At 35.0% G+C, this 16,955-nt stretch overlaps 1 protein-coding gene across 3 annotated transcripts in view; it reads left to right on the top strand.

The window, feature by feature from the left end:
* PDE7A (phosphodiesterase 7A) overlaps nucleotides 1-16,955 on the top strand; it is a 121,209-nt gene that overhangs the window by 25,168 nt on the left and 79,086 nt on the right. The gene's annotated exons all lie outside the window — the stretch shown is intronic.

Raw genomic sequence — 16,955 nt, forward strand, 5'->3', positions numbered from 1 at the left:
TAAAAGACTTTAAATACATTTTTCTCATTTTTTCTTTAAAAAGCAATGAATTCTATCTAAAAACAAATTTAGTATCTGTAACATTTCACCTCCTGCCTGCGCATTCATACTAATTGTAAGCAAATCCGTTCACCTATTTGCCTTTTGGTCCATAGAAGAGACTGTGATGATGGCTCTCAAAATTTTTGCTTCAGGGGCCAGATGTAGTGGCTCACGCCTGTAATCCTTGCACTGTGGGAGGCTGAGGACGGTGGATCATTTGAGCTCAGGAGTTTGAGACCAGCCTGAGTAAGAGTGAGACCCCATCTCTACTAAAAATAGAAAGAAATTAGCTGGACAACTAAAAATATACAGAAAAAGTTAGCTGGGCATGGTGGCACATGCCTGTAGTCCCAGCTAGCTACTTAGGAGGCTGAGGCAGAAGGATTGCTTGAGCCTAGGAGTTTGAGGTTGCTGTGAGCTAGGCTGACGTCATGGCACTCTTGCCTGGGCAACAGAATGAGACTGTCTCAAAAAAATATATTTTTTATTTGCTTTGGGACTTCTTTCCACTCTTAGGATTACTGAGAACTGTAAAGAGCTTTTGCTTAGGTGGCTTTATGTATTGATATTTATTGTATTAGAAATTAAAACTAAGGAAGAAATCTAAATATTCATTTAAAAATAATACTAATTACATGTTAACACAGTAACATTTTTAAATGAAAAAAACTGCCTATGTTTTCCAAAGTGAAATAGAGTGGCATTGTTTTTTACATTTCCAAATCTCATTGGTGACTGCCTTAATAGAAGACAGTTGGATTATATCATAAATAGGCTTCTGCATTGAACATGTTGCAATGTTTTGCTTTGGCTGAAGTATGTGAAGAAAAGCTGGCTACACTCAGATGTAGTTGAAAAAGGGAGGTACATTTTAGAATCATTTTTGTATAACTGTGGATGTTCTTTGATACCACATCAAAACTCAAGAAGTGGTAGTTTTGTAAAGGTTATTTGCACTGGAATCTGAAACTAAGTCAATGAATATTTTGTACTTTGTTACATTAAAATCTATTATTCTGTCTTGCACTTTGAATGGATCTTTTAACAATGTATGATTTTATCTCTTAGACCCCATGAAAAGGTATTGGGTTCCTGTAATACACTTTTGAGAATCATGGGACTATTCTATCATTTTTAACTTAAACTGGAACTTAAGTATGAAATCAGCACATGCTTTTTTAAATAAAAAGGTTTTAGAACACTTAAGATTATTTCAGTTCAGATTTTTTTTGTGTGTCACAGTTGAATAGGGATTCTTTTTTCCAGTGTAAATTGTTGTCTGCTTTGTCTAAGATCAGTTGTCTGGTCTGTATGTGGATGGTTTTGTGTCTGGGTTTTCTGTTCTGTTCCATTGGTCTATGTCTCTGTTTTTATACCAATACCATGCTATTTTGGTTACTATAGCCTAGTTTGAAGTCTGATAATGTGATGCCTCCTGATTTGTTCCTTTTGCTTAAGATTGCTTTGGCTATTTGGGCTCTTTTCTGATTACAAATGAAGTGTACACTTATTTATTCTAGATATGTGAAATATGACATTGGAGTTTTGATGGGATTGCATTGAATCTGTAAATCACTTTGGGAAATATGGACATTTTAACAATGTTGATTCTATCGATCCATAAGCATGATGTTTTTCTATTTGTTTGTGTCATCAGCGATTTCTTGAAGTGTTTCATCGTTCTCTTTGTAGAGATCTTTCACTTCTTTGGCTAAGTATATTCCTAGGTATTTTATTTTCTTTGTAGCTATTGTGAATGGTATTGAGTCTTTGATTTGATTCTGAGCTTGACTGTTATTGGTGTATAGGAAAGCTACTGATTTGTGTATGTTGATTTTGTAACCTGAGACTTTGCTGAATTTATTTATTAATTCCAGGAGTCTCCTGGTGGAATCTTTGGGATTTTCTACATATAAGATCATATCATCAGCAAAAGCTTAACCTCCTTTTTCCCAACTAGGATACCGTTTGTTTCTCTCGCTTGCCTGATTGCTCTGGCTAGGACTTCCAGCACTATGTTGAATAGAAGTGGTGACAGTGGGCATCCTTGTCCTGTTCCAGCCCTTAGTGGGAATGCTTTCAACTTTTCCCCATTCAGTATGATGCTGGTTGTGGTTTTGTCAAATATGGCTTTTATAATTTTGAGATATGTTCCTTCTATGCCAAGTTTGTTGAGGGTTTTTATCAAAATATCATCTGTGAATACCCTGAAAATCTCTATGCACATAACCTCAAAAGTGCAGAAGAAATGGATAAATTCCTGGAAACACAAAACCTCCTAAGAACTTCTGAACAGACCAATAATGAGTGATGAGATTGAAGCAGCAATAAAAAAATCTTCCAACAAATAAAAAACCCCTGGACCATGTGGATTCACAGCTGAATTTTATCAGATCTACAAAGAAAACTTGGTACCCATACTTCAGAAATTATCCCATAACATTGAGAAAAAGGGAATCCTCCCCATCTCATTCTAGGAAGCCAGGATCACCTTGATACCAAAGCCAGGAAAGGACAAAACAAAAAAAGAAAACTACAGACCAATATCCTTTATGAATATGGGTGTAGAAATCTCAATAAAATATTACTAACAGTAAACCAAATTTAATAGCACATCAAAAAAATAATCCATCATGACCAAGTGGGCTTGGTCCCGGGATGCAAGAATGGCTCAACATATGTAAATCAATAAATGTGATTCACCACATAAACAGCAGCAAAAACAAAGATCATATGATCATCTCAATAGATGCAGAAAAAGCATTCGAAATGACGTAATTAATTAGAATTTGAGATTTCTAAATTTAATGCCTCTTGTAAGTTAGGGCTTAGTTTATATTCCTGGAGGCTGGAATCATAGATTATCTATCATTACTATGTATTATACTTAATTTAAAACCTAATTATGGCATCATCATCATTATTATTGTAAAACACATTGTTATAAATATTGTAAACATTATTATAAATATTGTATTATTATCTCCTTGTGGTAAAATTAAATAATTCAGAAGGATATAAAATGCAGTTAAAGAGAACCTCTTCTTACCAATTCCCCAGAGTTAAGCAATGTTTATAGTTTTTTGAATGGTTTTCTGAAAATTTGTTCAAATATAGGTATCATGATATCTTTTATATGTATATTTATGAAATATGAAAATCTTTTTTAAGCAAATGTAATCATATTCTATAAATACATACATCTTGAACATTTTTATATCAGCATGACAGATATGTCATTCTTGTTTAATAACTGCTTAGTATCTGTGTTACTAGGTTGGTTATGTAAGCCAAGGTCTTCAGAAGAAAAAATTTTCAGTAATGAAAGCACTGCTTTTAAGATTTGTTCCCACTCAAATGTTGCTTCTGATCCTTTCATTAACATTTTAATAAAAGACAATAAAATTAGTTGCAACCTGAATTGCATATCTTGCAAGGTATGTAGGTTTTTATGAAGTTAATGGGTATGATATTAAAGAACTCAAGGCTAATGACGGGACTGACAATTGAAGAAGAGAAAGTTATCAAGGATGATGACATAATATGTGCTTTAAGCTGATGACATAACAAAAGCCTGATTTGATTATCAAATGATTAAAGAAAGGCCCTTAGGCCGGGCGCTGTGGCTCACGCCTGTAATCCTAGCTCTTGGGAGGCCGAGGCGGGCGGATTGCTCGAGGTCAGGAGTTCAAAACCAGCCTGAGCGAGACCCCGTCTCTACTATAAATAGAAAGAAATTAATTGGCCAACTGATATATATATATATATATATATAAAATTAGCCGGGCATGGTGGTGCATGCCTGTAGTCCCAGCTACCCGGGAGGCTGAGGCAGAAGGATCACTCGAGCCCAGGAGTTTGAGGTTGCTGTGAGCTAGGCTGACGCCACGGCACTCACTCTAGCCCGGGCAACAAAGCGAGACTCTGTCTCAAAAAAAAAAAAAAAAAAAAAAAAAAAAAAAAGAAAGGCCCTTAGGAAAAATGGATAGAACCTTTCAATATTTTTGCAAAAAATGTCTTTGTGATTGTTCTATGAGAGAAAAACATGAAGGATATTTTATCATGCTATTATACAATTTTGTTGAAAAGATTATAATAAAAATAAAGTACCCTTGATTTTTTTATTCTACGAATTTGTATCTAGTTTAAATTATAACAAATTTTGTTAAATATAAAATAATTTAAACTTGTTTTTATAGTTTGGGTTTATTTTTCAAGTCAAAGTCTTGAAAATCAACTATTATTTTCATTACATTTACAATTATATATTTGTTCCTGGTCTAAAGATTGACTAGGTGGTCTTTTCCCAGTATGTATTAATCATATGGAAAGCAGGATCTCAAGGCTTTCATTGTATGAATGTACTGCAATGTAATGAGGTGTCCCTACTGTTCAAGATATTTAGGTTAACAGTTTATTTTATTTATTTTTTTCTGTAGCACTTACAAACAGTGCTGTAGTAAATATCTTGTATATATATATCTTTACATTCCCGTGCTAGTATATCTGTGGTACATATATTTCTAGAAGTAGAAGAACTTGGGTCAAAAACGATATGCATTTACAATTTTGATGTCTTTGAAAAGGGTCATACCATTTTACATTCTTACTACAAAACTCTGTGTAAACTTTAACAGTGCTTCTTTGTCCAAACTTTACTTTTCTTAAATTAGCACAGTGAGTTCAAATAGTGATGGATGTGGTGTCATCCAAATCTGTTTAGTTCCTGAGATTTGGATAGCAAGAGTAGGGACAGTCCATACGATGAGGGTTCATTTGAAAATTTATCCTGATCTATTCAGTTCCTGAGTTGGCTAGTGAGAGTTTGAATAATGAGAATATCTGTTGTTTCTTTCTCATTATCTCCACACCCTCTTGGTTCTAAGGTATTATCAGTCTTTTTACTTCTTGCCAATTTAATAGGCTAAAACAAAAAGGTGATTCACTAAGTTTGTTTTGCTTCTATTTAATTGTAAGTGATTCTGTGTATATTTTTATACTTAGGACATTTGTATTTTTAAAAAATAATGTACCTGGAAATTATTATTACATTGCAAGAATAATATATTAGGGAAATAGGTTCAATTAAAATATTACCAATATTTAATCTGTTGTCATTTTACTTTTTTTCCCATTCATTTTTTATTTATATATATTCATGGACTACAAGTATAATTTTGTTACATTGTTACTAATACATTGCATTGTGGTGAAGTCAGGGCCTTCAGTGCATTGCTGAAGCAACAATGCACATCATACTCACCAAGAAACCTCCCATGATCCACCCCTCTCCCACCTCCCCTCTTTTGACTTTTTTTTTTTTTTTTTTTTTTTTTGAGACAGAGTCTCACTCTGTTGCCGGGACTAGAGTGCTGTTGTGGCAGCCTAGCTCACAGCAACCTCAAACTCCTGGGCTCAAGCGATCCTCCTGCTTCAGCCTCCCAAGTAGCTGGGACTACAGGCATGTGCCACCATGCCTGGCTAATTTTTCTATATATTTTTAGTTGGCCAATTAATTTCTTTCTATTTTAAGTAGAGATGGGATCTCGCTCTTGCTCAGGCTAGTTTCAAACTCCTGACCTCGAGCGATCTGCCCGCCTTGGCCTCCCAGAGTGCTAGGATTACAGGTGTGAGCCACTCGCGTCTGGCCTCTTTTGACTTTTTTATGGTGGTTGTTTGTGTGTAGCAGTTTTATTTAATTAAATGTGTCATTTTTTTTTCCTTTTAAGGCTTCTAGTTCACAGTCATGCTTAAAGTATTATCTTCTCTGCTTTAAGATAATAAGTACATTCATTCCTGTGTTCTTCTACAGTTTACATTATTCTTTATGATTCTGCTTCCACGGTTTGTTTCTCATGTTTTAATCTTTGTTCCTTCTGGAGTTTATTGTGGTGTAAAGAATGAGATAGGTCTCTCGTTTTCTTTGCCCTCTACTTACTAGCTAGTTTCCCCTTAATCATTTATTAAATAATGGATCTTTTCCCAGGTTATTTGAAACACCCCCCCTATCACATGTGAATCTCATGTATCACATGTATTTTGGTCTATTCCTAGACTCTCTGTTCTGTCTCATTGATGTATCTATTCATGTGTTAGTATCAAAATGTTTTAATTAATAGCTTCATAATTTATTAATATTTTAATAGTTGATAGGACTATTCTCATCTTTTTCCTCTACCTGATCTTGCATGTATGTTTATCAGTCTAGAAGAACTTAACCATTTGTCAGAAATGCCTCTCTTTCCTCTCACTGCCCATAAAGTATCCCATTGGGTATTTTTACTAGGATTGTTTGGATTTGTAGTTTGGAGTAAATTGGCATTAGTGGACCATGTGAGAATTAAAAGGATTAATCCAAATAAAGTGCTTGGAGCAGTGCCTGGCATCAGCAGTCAAGAGACTAGCTGCTATGCTGTATATTCTTCTTGCTCCTTCAAATAGATCCTCCCCTCTCTCTTCATCTTGCTCTCTGCATAAGAAGGCTGACCTCACCCCGCCGCCCTTGCCCTCTAGCTTCTGGTTGGATTTGGCCCCAGTTGGAGGCCTAGCTGGAGGTGGGTGAGTGGAGGAAAGAGAGGTTAGGGTATATTTCCCAGCCTCTCTCCCTAGAGGGCTGTGTTTGTCTCCCAAGGCCACTTGTCACTGGGTGCTTCACCCTGCCCAGATCTCAGGAAATAGTCCCTTCATGAGTTTCTCTTCAGTTACCCCTTTGTTTTCGTCATCAGTTTCCTGCTGGGAGCCCGACTGATAAAGCTACTCTCATCTCCTCATGATTACTGCTAATATTGAGTCTTCCTATTCTAATCTTCTCTGTCCTTCAACAGAAATTAAGATTTTCTTATGGAGTCCTTTACAGTTTTTGTTGTCTATACTGGATTTACTTTTATTTGGTTGCAATTATAAATGGAATATTTTTTCACACTATGTTTTCTATCTAATTGTATGTAGGCAAACTGTTGATTTTTGAGTTAATTTTGTAAATTGCGTATGTACTGAATTTATTGTTTGTAATAGTGTTTCAGTACCTTTTCTTGTTTATTTCATAATTGCCTGCAAATAATGCATCATCTGCTAATAATGATGATTTTTCTATTTTTTCCTTTACTTTATTAGGAACTGTTTGGGAATGGTTGTTTATTTTATTCAAATGCATTTGGGGGCATCTATTGAGATGTTTAAAGTTTTTACCTTTGATCTATTATTTAGTAAATTACTTTAGTAGATATTCTAATACTAACTTATCCTTAGGAACCTAGGATGATTTTTATTCTTACTTGGTTAGGATATGTCATTCTTTTGATGATTCTAGTTGCTAATATTTTATTTAGGGCTTTTGCCACAATATTTCTTATTGAAATTGTTTATAGCTTTCTCTTCCTGTCCAGTGTCATGTTGTGGTAATAGTACTGTGCTGATATCATCCTTATATTTTTTGAGGTAAATTGAAAACAGTGAAACAGTAAAGAAGAGAGATTTTTTTTAAACTTTTTTTTTTTTGATACAAAGATCCTCAAAGCAGTGAGCAAATTAACTTGTTGCCAGGGAAACTGGCATCATACATTGCTGGTTATAAAGCTGTCTTTTGTATCAAAGTGGAACAAAGTACAATCATTGCAAGACTTAAAATGTTTATGTAATGAAGTAGTGACATGTAGTACATCTTTCATTTGATAGTTTTTTATCTACTTTATCTCATCCTGTGAAGAGGAATGGGTAGGTATTATTAGCTCCATTTAACAAATGAGAAGATTTAGGTTCAGACAGAATTGCTGCTTGCCAGAGGTCATGTGGCTAATAGGGTTTAACTCTAAAATCAGAAACCAAATCTTCTGACTCATGGTCCAGTGCTCCTTTACTTCACTACATTCTCTTTAGGAACAGAGTTGATGCAATTTCATGAATCAGATCACATGCATATTTCAAACTAGGAGAGACCTTGGTTCCGATTTTATTTTGAAAGCAATTATGTGTGAAGAATTCAGCACTTTTCTTATAATACATTATAATTCAGTTTATGCCTACCTCTTGAGGTAGTCAGAGAACAGGTTTATAAATTTGTACTATACATAGCAACAAAAATCACTCAATTTAAAAACTGAGGTGCAAAAGATTGTATAAGTTCTTCCTAGATACAAACAGAAGAAAAAAAATAGTGTCTTCTTGTGCTCATGCGAAAAAAATACTATATTTCTTCGTTTTAAAAACATGAATTGTATTTTTCTTTATTGCTAAGTTGATACATGTTCATGAAAAAAATTAATGGAAAGAACAAGCAAAATATAAGAATCATTTGTAATCTTACCACCCAGAGATAACATTGTGAACATACTGGCGTTTACTTCAACAATCCTAAAATTTTTCTATCTAAATACATGCTTTCTCTTACTGTGTATAATGTTTTACAATCAATTTTTTAAAAAAATTATACATTATCAGTAATTTTCCTTATTATGAAATATTCTTTTATAGAAATAAATACTGGAATGGAAACTGTTTCTAAATAAAGTCTTATCAAACACCCAGATATGTGCAGTATTTTATTAATAATATTTTTATTTTACTAATTTATAACTTTATTATAGGAATAAAAAGGTAGTTTGATAAAAAATTTGAAATAGGGTTGTATCCAGTGGGTGCTGGTAAATGTTTAGCAACTGGATTGCTAAAAGAGAAATAGCCCTGATTTGTGGTGTTTACCAATTTTTATAGTGTACGTACTTACCATGGTTGATTTGAAGCTCCCAGTGCAGTGTCACTGAATGGGGAGTTGGGAAGAGAGGTGTAGCCCTGGCTCTCCTGAACCAGCATGAGTAGGCTCCAGCACACCACTGGTTGTATCAGCTAGAGATTTTTTGTTGCAAGTAGCAAAAAACTTGTTCCGAATTCTTTTGAACAATAGGATTTACCACGAAGACTCAAGGTTGAGTGGCTCCAGGTTCGGGTAATTCAGCAGCTCAGCAATAGCATAACCGGCCCATGTTATTTCTATCTTTCTGTTTTGTTATCTTTAGTATGTTTGTGTTGTCCCCACTATTGCTTCCATCATAGTTGCAAGGTGGCTTTAATAATTCCATGTATCCAAACATGACAACTTCTGAAACACAGCAACTTCCAAAGGAAGGGAAGGGCTGTCTTTTCCTTTTTTTTTTTTAAATCATTTTAAGTCCAAAGAAAGCTGTTCCAGAGGCTTGCCCAGCGGACTTCCCCCTGTACCTGTTTCACATGGCCATTTCCAAACCAGTCTCTGGCAAGAGAGATGGAACCACTACAATTGACTTGGACCAATCAGGGCCCACTTTTCAGGTCTGAAAATGCAGCCACACTGCTCTGAGGCACATGGCTGCCCAAACACCTGGACAAAATTTAGGAAGAATCATACAACCAACAGTGTCTGCTGCAGAGGGATTGGATATTATCAGCTTCAATATTTAATTTATCCTATTTTAGTTGTATGGTAAAATTTTTTATTCATCAAGAAAAGTTGCAAATGTTAACAATGTTCTTCCCAATTCATTCTGTGAGGCTACTATAACCCTAATACCAATACCTAACAAAGATGTCATAAGAAATGGAGGCTACTTAATATCTCTTATGGATATGGACACAAAAATCCAAAACAAATATCAGCAAATCAATTCCAGCAGTGGAAAAAAGAATTTTACACCATGACCAAGGAAGATTTATCCCAAGAATGCAAGGATGTTTTTGGCTTAACATCCAAAAATCAATTGATGTGATACACCATGTCAGTAGAATAAAAAACAAAAGCCACATGATCATCTCAATAGATGCAGAAAAAACATTTGACAGAAGCCAACACTGTTTCATGATGAAACCACCCACAAAACTAGGAATAGAAGGGAACTTCCTCAACTTGATAAAGGGCATCTACCAAAAAACCTCCCAGCTAACATTGTGCTGAATGGTGAAAGATTGCTTTCCTCAGAAGATTAGGAATAAGATAAGGTTGTCTGCTACTTCCATTCAACTTTGTACTTGAGGTTCTAGCCAGGTCAATTACGCAAAGAAAAGACATCCAGATTGGAAGGAAAAACTAAAACTATCTCTAGTCATAAATGACATGATTATCTGTACAGAGAATAATAAGGAATCTATTAATGCATTACTAGAACTAATAAATGAGGTTAGCAGAGTTGGAGGATGCAAGATCAATATACAAAAATCGATTGTATTTCTGTACCCTTGAAATGAACAACTTGAAAGTGAAACAACTCAATTCAATAACAGCATCAAAAAGAATAAAATACTTAAGAATAAGTTTAACAAAAGGAGTGCAACATGTATTCTCAGAAAATTACAAAACATTGTTGAAAGAAATTGAAGATCCAAATAAATGGAAAAATATCCCATATTCATGGGTTGGAAGATTTAAACTTGTTAAGGTGTCAGTACTCCCCAAACTGATCTACAGATTCAATATAGTCCTTTTCAGAATCCCAGCTGACCTTTGTAGAAATTGATAAGCTGATTTGAAAGTATATATAGAATTGCAGGGGACCCAAAATAGCAAAAACAGTCTTGAAAAAAGGAGAACAAAGTAGGACTCACACTTTCTGATTTCAAAATTTACTACAAAGCAATAGTAATGAAGACAGTGTGGTATTGGCATAATCATAGGCATATAAGTTGATGGAACAGAATTGAGAGTTGAGAAATAAACAGTGTCTGTGGTCAACTGTTTTTTGACAAGGGTGTCAAGGCCATGCAATGGAGGAAAGAATAAACAGTCTTTTCAACAAATTGTGCTAAAACAACTGGCTAGCCACGTGCAAAAGGAATGAATTTCTGATACACACTACATCTTGGAGGGAGGCCAATTCAGAGCCCAAACTTAGCAAATCAGTAACACGTGTATAAAACATTCAGCTACATGCACAGAGGTGCCAAAGGATATCCTAATTTAAGATCTGTATAAACACATTTATCCTGCAACATAAGTTATTTTGGTAGGAGTCCCAAAGAGTTAAAATTCTAAAATGTTTGAATATGCATATTTTTAAAGAAATAATTTCATGCCATAAAAAAATCACCCTTTTAAAATATACAGTTAAGTAGTTTTTAGTATATTCACAAAGTTGTGTAACCTTCACTACTAATTCCAGAAATCTTTGATCACCTCAAAAAGAAACTCTGTACCTATTAGCAGTCACTTTCTACTCTCTCCTTCCAAGGCCCCTGGCAACTAGTAACCTACTTTCTATCTCTATGAATTTACATATCGAACTTTTTTTTTTACTACAAATGTAAAAGAGTTAAAACTATCCAGGAATTAAGTTATAATCAGTTGGGAAACAGTTTGAACATTTATGTTTTATAGCATTCACTATTTTGTTTATTCTATTTTATTATTTAATTATTTTTTTCAGACAGAGTTTCATTCTGTTACCCCAGGTAGAATGCAGTGACATCATCATAGCTCTCTACAACCTCAAACTCCTAGGCTCAAGGGATCCTCCTGCCTCAGCCTCCTGAGTAGCTGGGACTACAGGTGTACACCATGATACCCAGCTAATTTTTCTATTTTTAATAGAAAGGGGTCTCGCTTTTGCTCAAGCTGGTCTGGAACTCCTGAGTTCAAGCAATTTACTTTACAATCAGTTAACCAGTCATTACTTATTGTTGGATATTTAGAATGTTTACAGTTTTTTACTATTATAAACAATGCTGGATGAAAATCTTTGTAGCTAAATCTTCATGCTCATCCATGATTGTTTCCTTAAGATTAATTCATAGAAGTAATATGGTTAAAGTGTTAGGTGCAATTTGAAGTCTTTTGATAAACATTCCTGAATTACTTTCCAGAAAGCTTGTATCAATTTTCACTTGAAAAGTAATGTAAGGAAGACTTGTACATACAAGTTTTAAAGTACAATAATATAGTAAGTAATGAAATTTTATTTTTTTATATAGACAGTGGTATCTGCTTCACAATTAAATGTTTACTTGACTACTTTTGAAAACTGTATTCTGCTCAACACTTTAAAAACTATTCAGTGAACATGAGTCATAATTTAAAAATCAAATGTACTTCAAACATCACCTCAGATAAGCAAAGCTACTGTGGTACCAGTTTGTATCCCAGGTTCTAAACAAGGGACTCTTTCAATATATATTATTCATGAGTTGTAAACTGCTATTACATCTTACTGATTATTGATTGTTCATAGAATGAATTAAAACTTTTAGTTTTCTCAAATTAGTTTTTCAAAAGCTTCTCCAGTAAATCATGAAATAAACAATTCTTCTAGACAAAAATATCTGAATTTTATTTTTTTTTCTTTATACCTACATGTCAGAGATGTTAAAATTGACATGACTTTCCTGGGAGGGAGGGAATTCATTCTAAATTGAGGAAATAAATTGAATAAAAGTGTGGCAATGATAATGCCCAGGCTGTGTTCAGGAAATCACGAGTAATTTTTTGGGCTTGAATTAGGGTAGGTATAAGGGTAAAAGTGAGATAATACGGTTAAATTTGGGTCATGAGAGACAATTTAAAGATGGTATTCTATTATCTTCTTTGTAGTAGAAAATATGCTGTAGGCGAGGGAAGGAGGTATGTTAAGGTACAATTTGATGAGAGGGTTAAATATTTTGTACTTTTTGGTGTGTCCTCTTTTTAACCTTGATTATATAGATTTTTCTTATAATAATTTGAATTATATCAGCTTTTTGTAGAGAGATGTTACTGTACTGAATGATGTATACCTTCTCTAGAAGTGTGTGTGTGTGTGTATGTGTGTGTGTATGTGTGTGTGTGTGTGTGTGTGTGTGTGTGTGGTAGGGGAGGGGGAGGGAGGGACGTGTGCACGCACACACACCTTGCCTCTGCTGGTTTGTTCTCCCAGTGCCAAGAACCTTATGCTCGGGCCAGTGGTTCCCAACTGATAATGGCAAATCCCAAGAGAACCTGGCAATTGGCAAGGAATTCATGAATCCACATGTATTTCAAACAGTAAACTTAAAGAAATAAATCTGGTACATACATGTATTAGTGCTTTTCATATATGAATAGATACTATTGCCTAATTAATTAAAATTCATTTTAAGAAAACTCCTAAATTCACAACAACATTTTGTTATTTTGTGCTTTCTCAGTCAGTGGATACCAGAAGAATAAGGCCTATCCTGGGAGTGTGCACACTATTTTCATTTAAAAAGAGTTTGTTATATTCTAGATTAAACACCTATGTCAGGCATGCCTCATCTCTTAAAAGAGTAAAATTGTGATTTAGACTCCAAAACACTTGGGCAAATTTCTGACTGGTTTAACATTGTTAAATGCATACCTGATTATTGATGCAGTTGACTGAAAATTGACTATTACTATTGAGTGCCATGAGTACTGGCTAACTAGAATTTGAAAAGGGGAACATTATGGCCAAACTTTTACTTAATGATGAGTCTGTTTATTTGCTTATTTTAAAAATTCCAAGTCTGTGTCATTGTAATTTAGAGAAGATTGATGTATACTTACCAAAGCCATTTTAAAGAATTTGAATCAAGTCCTTGATGTGCCTAAATATATTATAAATACCAGAGGGAGTTGCTTGTCCTGGCTGTCTTCTGTTTGTGAGATGAAGGGTTTTGGATTTAGCCATCTTCTCTTTTTTTCTTGGGTAATCTACTCACCATACAGTCTTGATTACTAGAGGATTATTCCCAAATCTCTCTCTCCAGTACACCTCTCTTTGCAAATTTTAGTTGATGACTTCTAATTTGGACTTGCTAGAGAATCGTTGGATAAGAACCCCTTGGTTCTATTCTTGGATTATCTTTATGTTATACTGTTACTATCTCTTTTAATCCTTACAACGACTGTGTCCAAGCACTTTCCCATTATCCTAGTGGAGAAAATTGAGGCTCAGAATGTAATTTGTATCAAGACTCCATGGCTATGAAGAGTAAACTCTGGATTTGAATCAGTGATCAGAGGAACCAAAGCCAGTGCTTCCCTGGTCCAATTTAAGAGGATATTTGCTTGCATGAATTTCAGACTTCCGAGAATTCTGAACTTTAAGGAGTTATATGAAAATCTTTTTCCTGTGCATTTTTTGTTGTGGTAAGATGTGCCAAACATAAAATTTACCATTTTAACCCTTTTTATTAATAAGAGTACAATTTGGTACATTCACTGTTATGGAACCGTCATCACTCTCCATTTCCTGAGCTTTTTCATCATCCCAAACAGAAACTCTGTTTTTCTTAAGCAATAACTCACTATTCTCATCATCTCTCCAGCCTCTGGTAACCTCTGTTCTACTTTCTGTGTCCATGAAGAAAGTACTATCTAATGAGAAAGTTTTGTTGATGTTAGATGATATAGACTAGCTTTTAAATTTCTTTGTAGAGTGTTGATTATAAATGCATTTCTTTTGAACAAGAAGTACCATGTACTTCAATGCAAATTAAGTTATTTTTGCCTTCTTAATTCCTTGTCTATTCTATTTTAAACAAAGCATTATAATTACATATGCTAAATACAGACAGCTTCGTGTTCTCTTCATTTTATTAAATGTAAACAAATGGTGTTAATTTAAGAGAAAACAGATCTTTTTTCTGAACCTTACTAAAACTGCTTTTATGCATTGTTCTAGTCAGAGCTCCTTAAGTTGCATTATAGTTAATCTTAATTTCCTTTGCAATTAAGTTAATCAGAATAGTAGCAAATCCAAGAGCGGACTGTCTTTTTGTCTGCCTGCATAAATTTGTATCATGTCCTCTTAGCTGATGGTTGTCAAATTGCACATGATTTGATTGAAGCTATTTTTGTAAATGAGTGTAGAGTGTAAGTATAATTGCTCATTGTATTCCATTAGTAATAGTTAATGGGAAGTGCTCCATACTTTAGCCAGATCCTGGGCTTTGTCCTTTTTTTTTTTTTTTTTTTTTTTTTGTCCCACTTACCTATGAGGTTGTAAATAACCTAAAACTCAGGTTCACTGACTTTGACCTTGAGATGAAAGCCAGCTTCAGTACTCTACTTATCTTGTTGCATTCCTGCCTATACTTAGTTTTTACCTGAGCATTCCTTGTTTTCTCACCAGCTCATCAATTAGTTTCAGAAGATATTTTCAATATCTTCCAGCATTTTTAGTTGTTTTCAGTGGTAGAGTTGGATCTCCAAACTAGCCCACTGTTGGAAGTATTCTCAGAGACTTAGCTAAACAGATTCATTCGCCCCACTTGGTAAATATGGACACAGATTTTAGTCTTGTCTTGGTTAGCTACCATTATTATTATTATTATTATTATTATTATTATTATTGAGATGAGGTCTCACTGTGTTGCCCAGGCTGGAGTGCAGTGGCTATCGCAGGTGCGATCATAACACAGTCTTGACCTCCTGGGCTCCAGTGATCTTCCTGCCTCAGCTTCCCTCCTAGCTGGCACTGTAGGCATGGGCCACTGCACCTGGCTGTGCTACCATGTATTCTTGACGTTTAGTAAATCAGTGTCCATTTTAGAACTAGATGAAAGAATTTTTAATATTAGTTCCAATAGCTTGCTTTCATGTTCTGAAGGTACTAAAGGAGCCGATTGGGGAGTGAAGAGGGTTTGAACCAAATGTTGTTCTTTCTCTAGCCTCGCTCTGTAAGAAACTTTGAGCCCTAAAAGAGGATTCAGTTTAATGGTTTTTGAGCAATGGCCCTCTTGTCACTTGCTTTCTTTTTTCTTTTTCTTTTTTTTTTTTAAGACACTTGCTTTCTATATTGTATTAAAAGTGGCTTCTTTCTGGCTTTAACCTTACTGAGGTGTGAGAGGGAAAACAATGTTATTTGCATATATATGTGTGAGAGAAAACAGCTAGCATAAGGGCCTGCTATTTAGTTCAGAGAGTTACCATTTGTAGGTTTGGGCCATTTGCCATGCCAGTCCTCTTCTGTTTGTGAGCCTAACAGAAGGCTTTGGTTTTAGTCATCTTCTCCTCTCTCCTTAGGTAATCCTACTTACCATACGGTCTTGCTTAGTAGAGAACTATTCTCAAATCCCTCAAATCTCAAACTATTCTCAAATCGCTCTCTCCAAGGGATTTCAAAGCCTTGAGACTCACATGCACAGCTACTGAATGGACATTTCCACTTAGTTGTCCCAGGCACTTAACCTCTCCTGAAATATGAAAGCAAATCAGCTTCTTCAATCTCATCATTTTTCTCTATTCTCCTGTCCCCTACCCTCGACCGTCACCTCTTATGGATGAAGGGAGCAGCCTTCTAACAGGTCTCCCTGAAGACTGAAGTCTTGCACTGTGTCAATCCATTCCACATGATGGGACCCAGAGTATTTTTTCCAAAATGCAATTTGTGTATTACTTTCCCAGGTAAAATCTCTTGGGGGGCTTCCTTTTATCTTTGCATACAATTCAGACTCCTTAGTATGGTTGACAGTCTTTTATTATTAATATTTCTCTAGTCTCAACCCCCTCATCCCTCCCAATGTAACTTTAAACTCTAAGTGTATTGAACTTCCTTTGGGGGTACAGGATAGATTTTGCCCCTCTTTTTGAAACCTTGCTGAGGTATAATTCACACACAGTTCGATGAATTTTAACAAATGTGTACACCCTTGCAACTAGTACCCCAGTCAAGATATTGTACTCTTTAGTCACCCCGAAAAGTTCCCTTGAGCTATAGGTGCCCCCTAGCCTCTGCACTAGGCAACCATTGATCTGGTTTCTGGAATCAGAAACCAGTTTTGCCTCTTCTAGAATTTCATATAAATGGAGTCACACAGAGTGCACCATTTTTTCCTGGCTTCTTTCACTTCGCATGAGATTTATCCATATCATTCCATGTATCGGTAGTTCGTTCCATTTTATTACTGAGTGTTAGTCCATTGTATGCCTATACCATAATTTACTTATCTATTCACCGGTGGATGGCTTCTTGTAT

The sequence above is a fragment of the Microcebus murinus genome, chromosome 7, assembly GCF_040939455.1.
Source record: "Microcebus murinus isolate Inina chromosome 7, M.murinus_Inina_mat1.0, whole genome shotgun sequence".
Classification (NCBI taxonomy): domain Eukaryota; kingdom Metazoa; phylum Chordata; class Mammalia; order Primates; family Cheirogaleidae; genus Microcebus; species Microcebus murinus.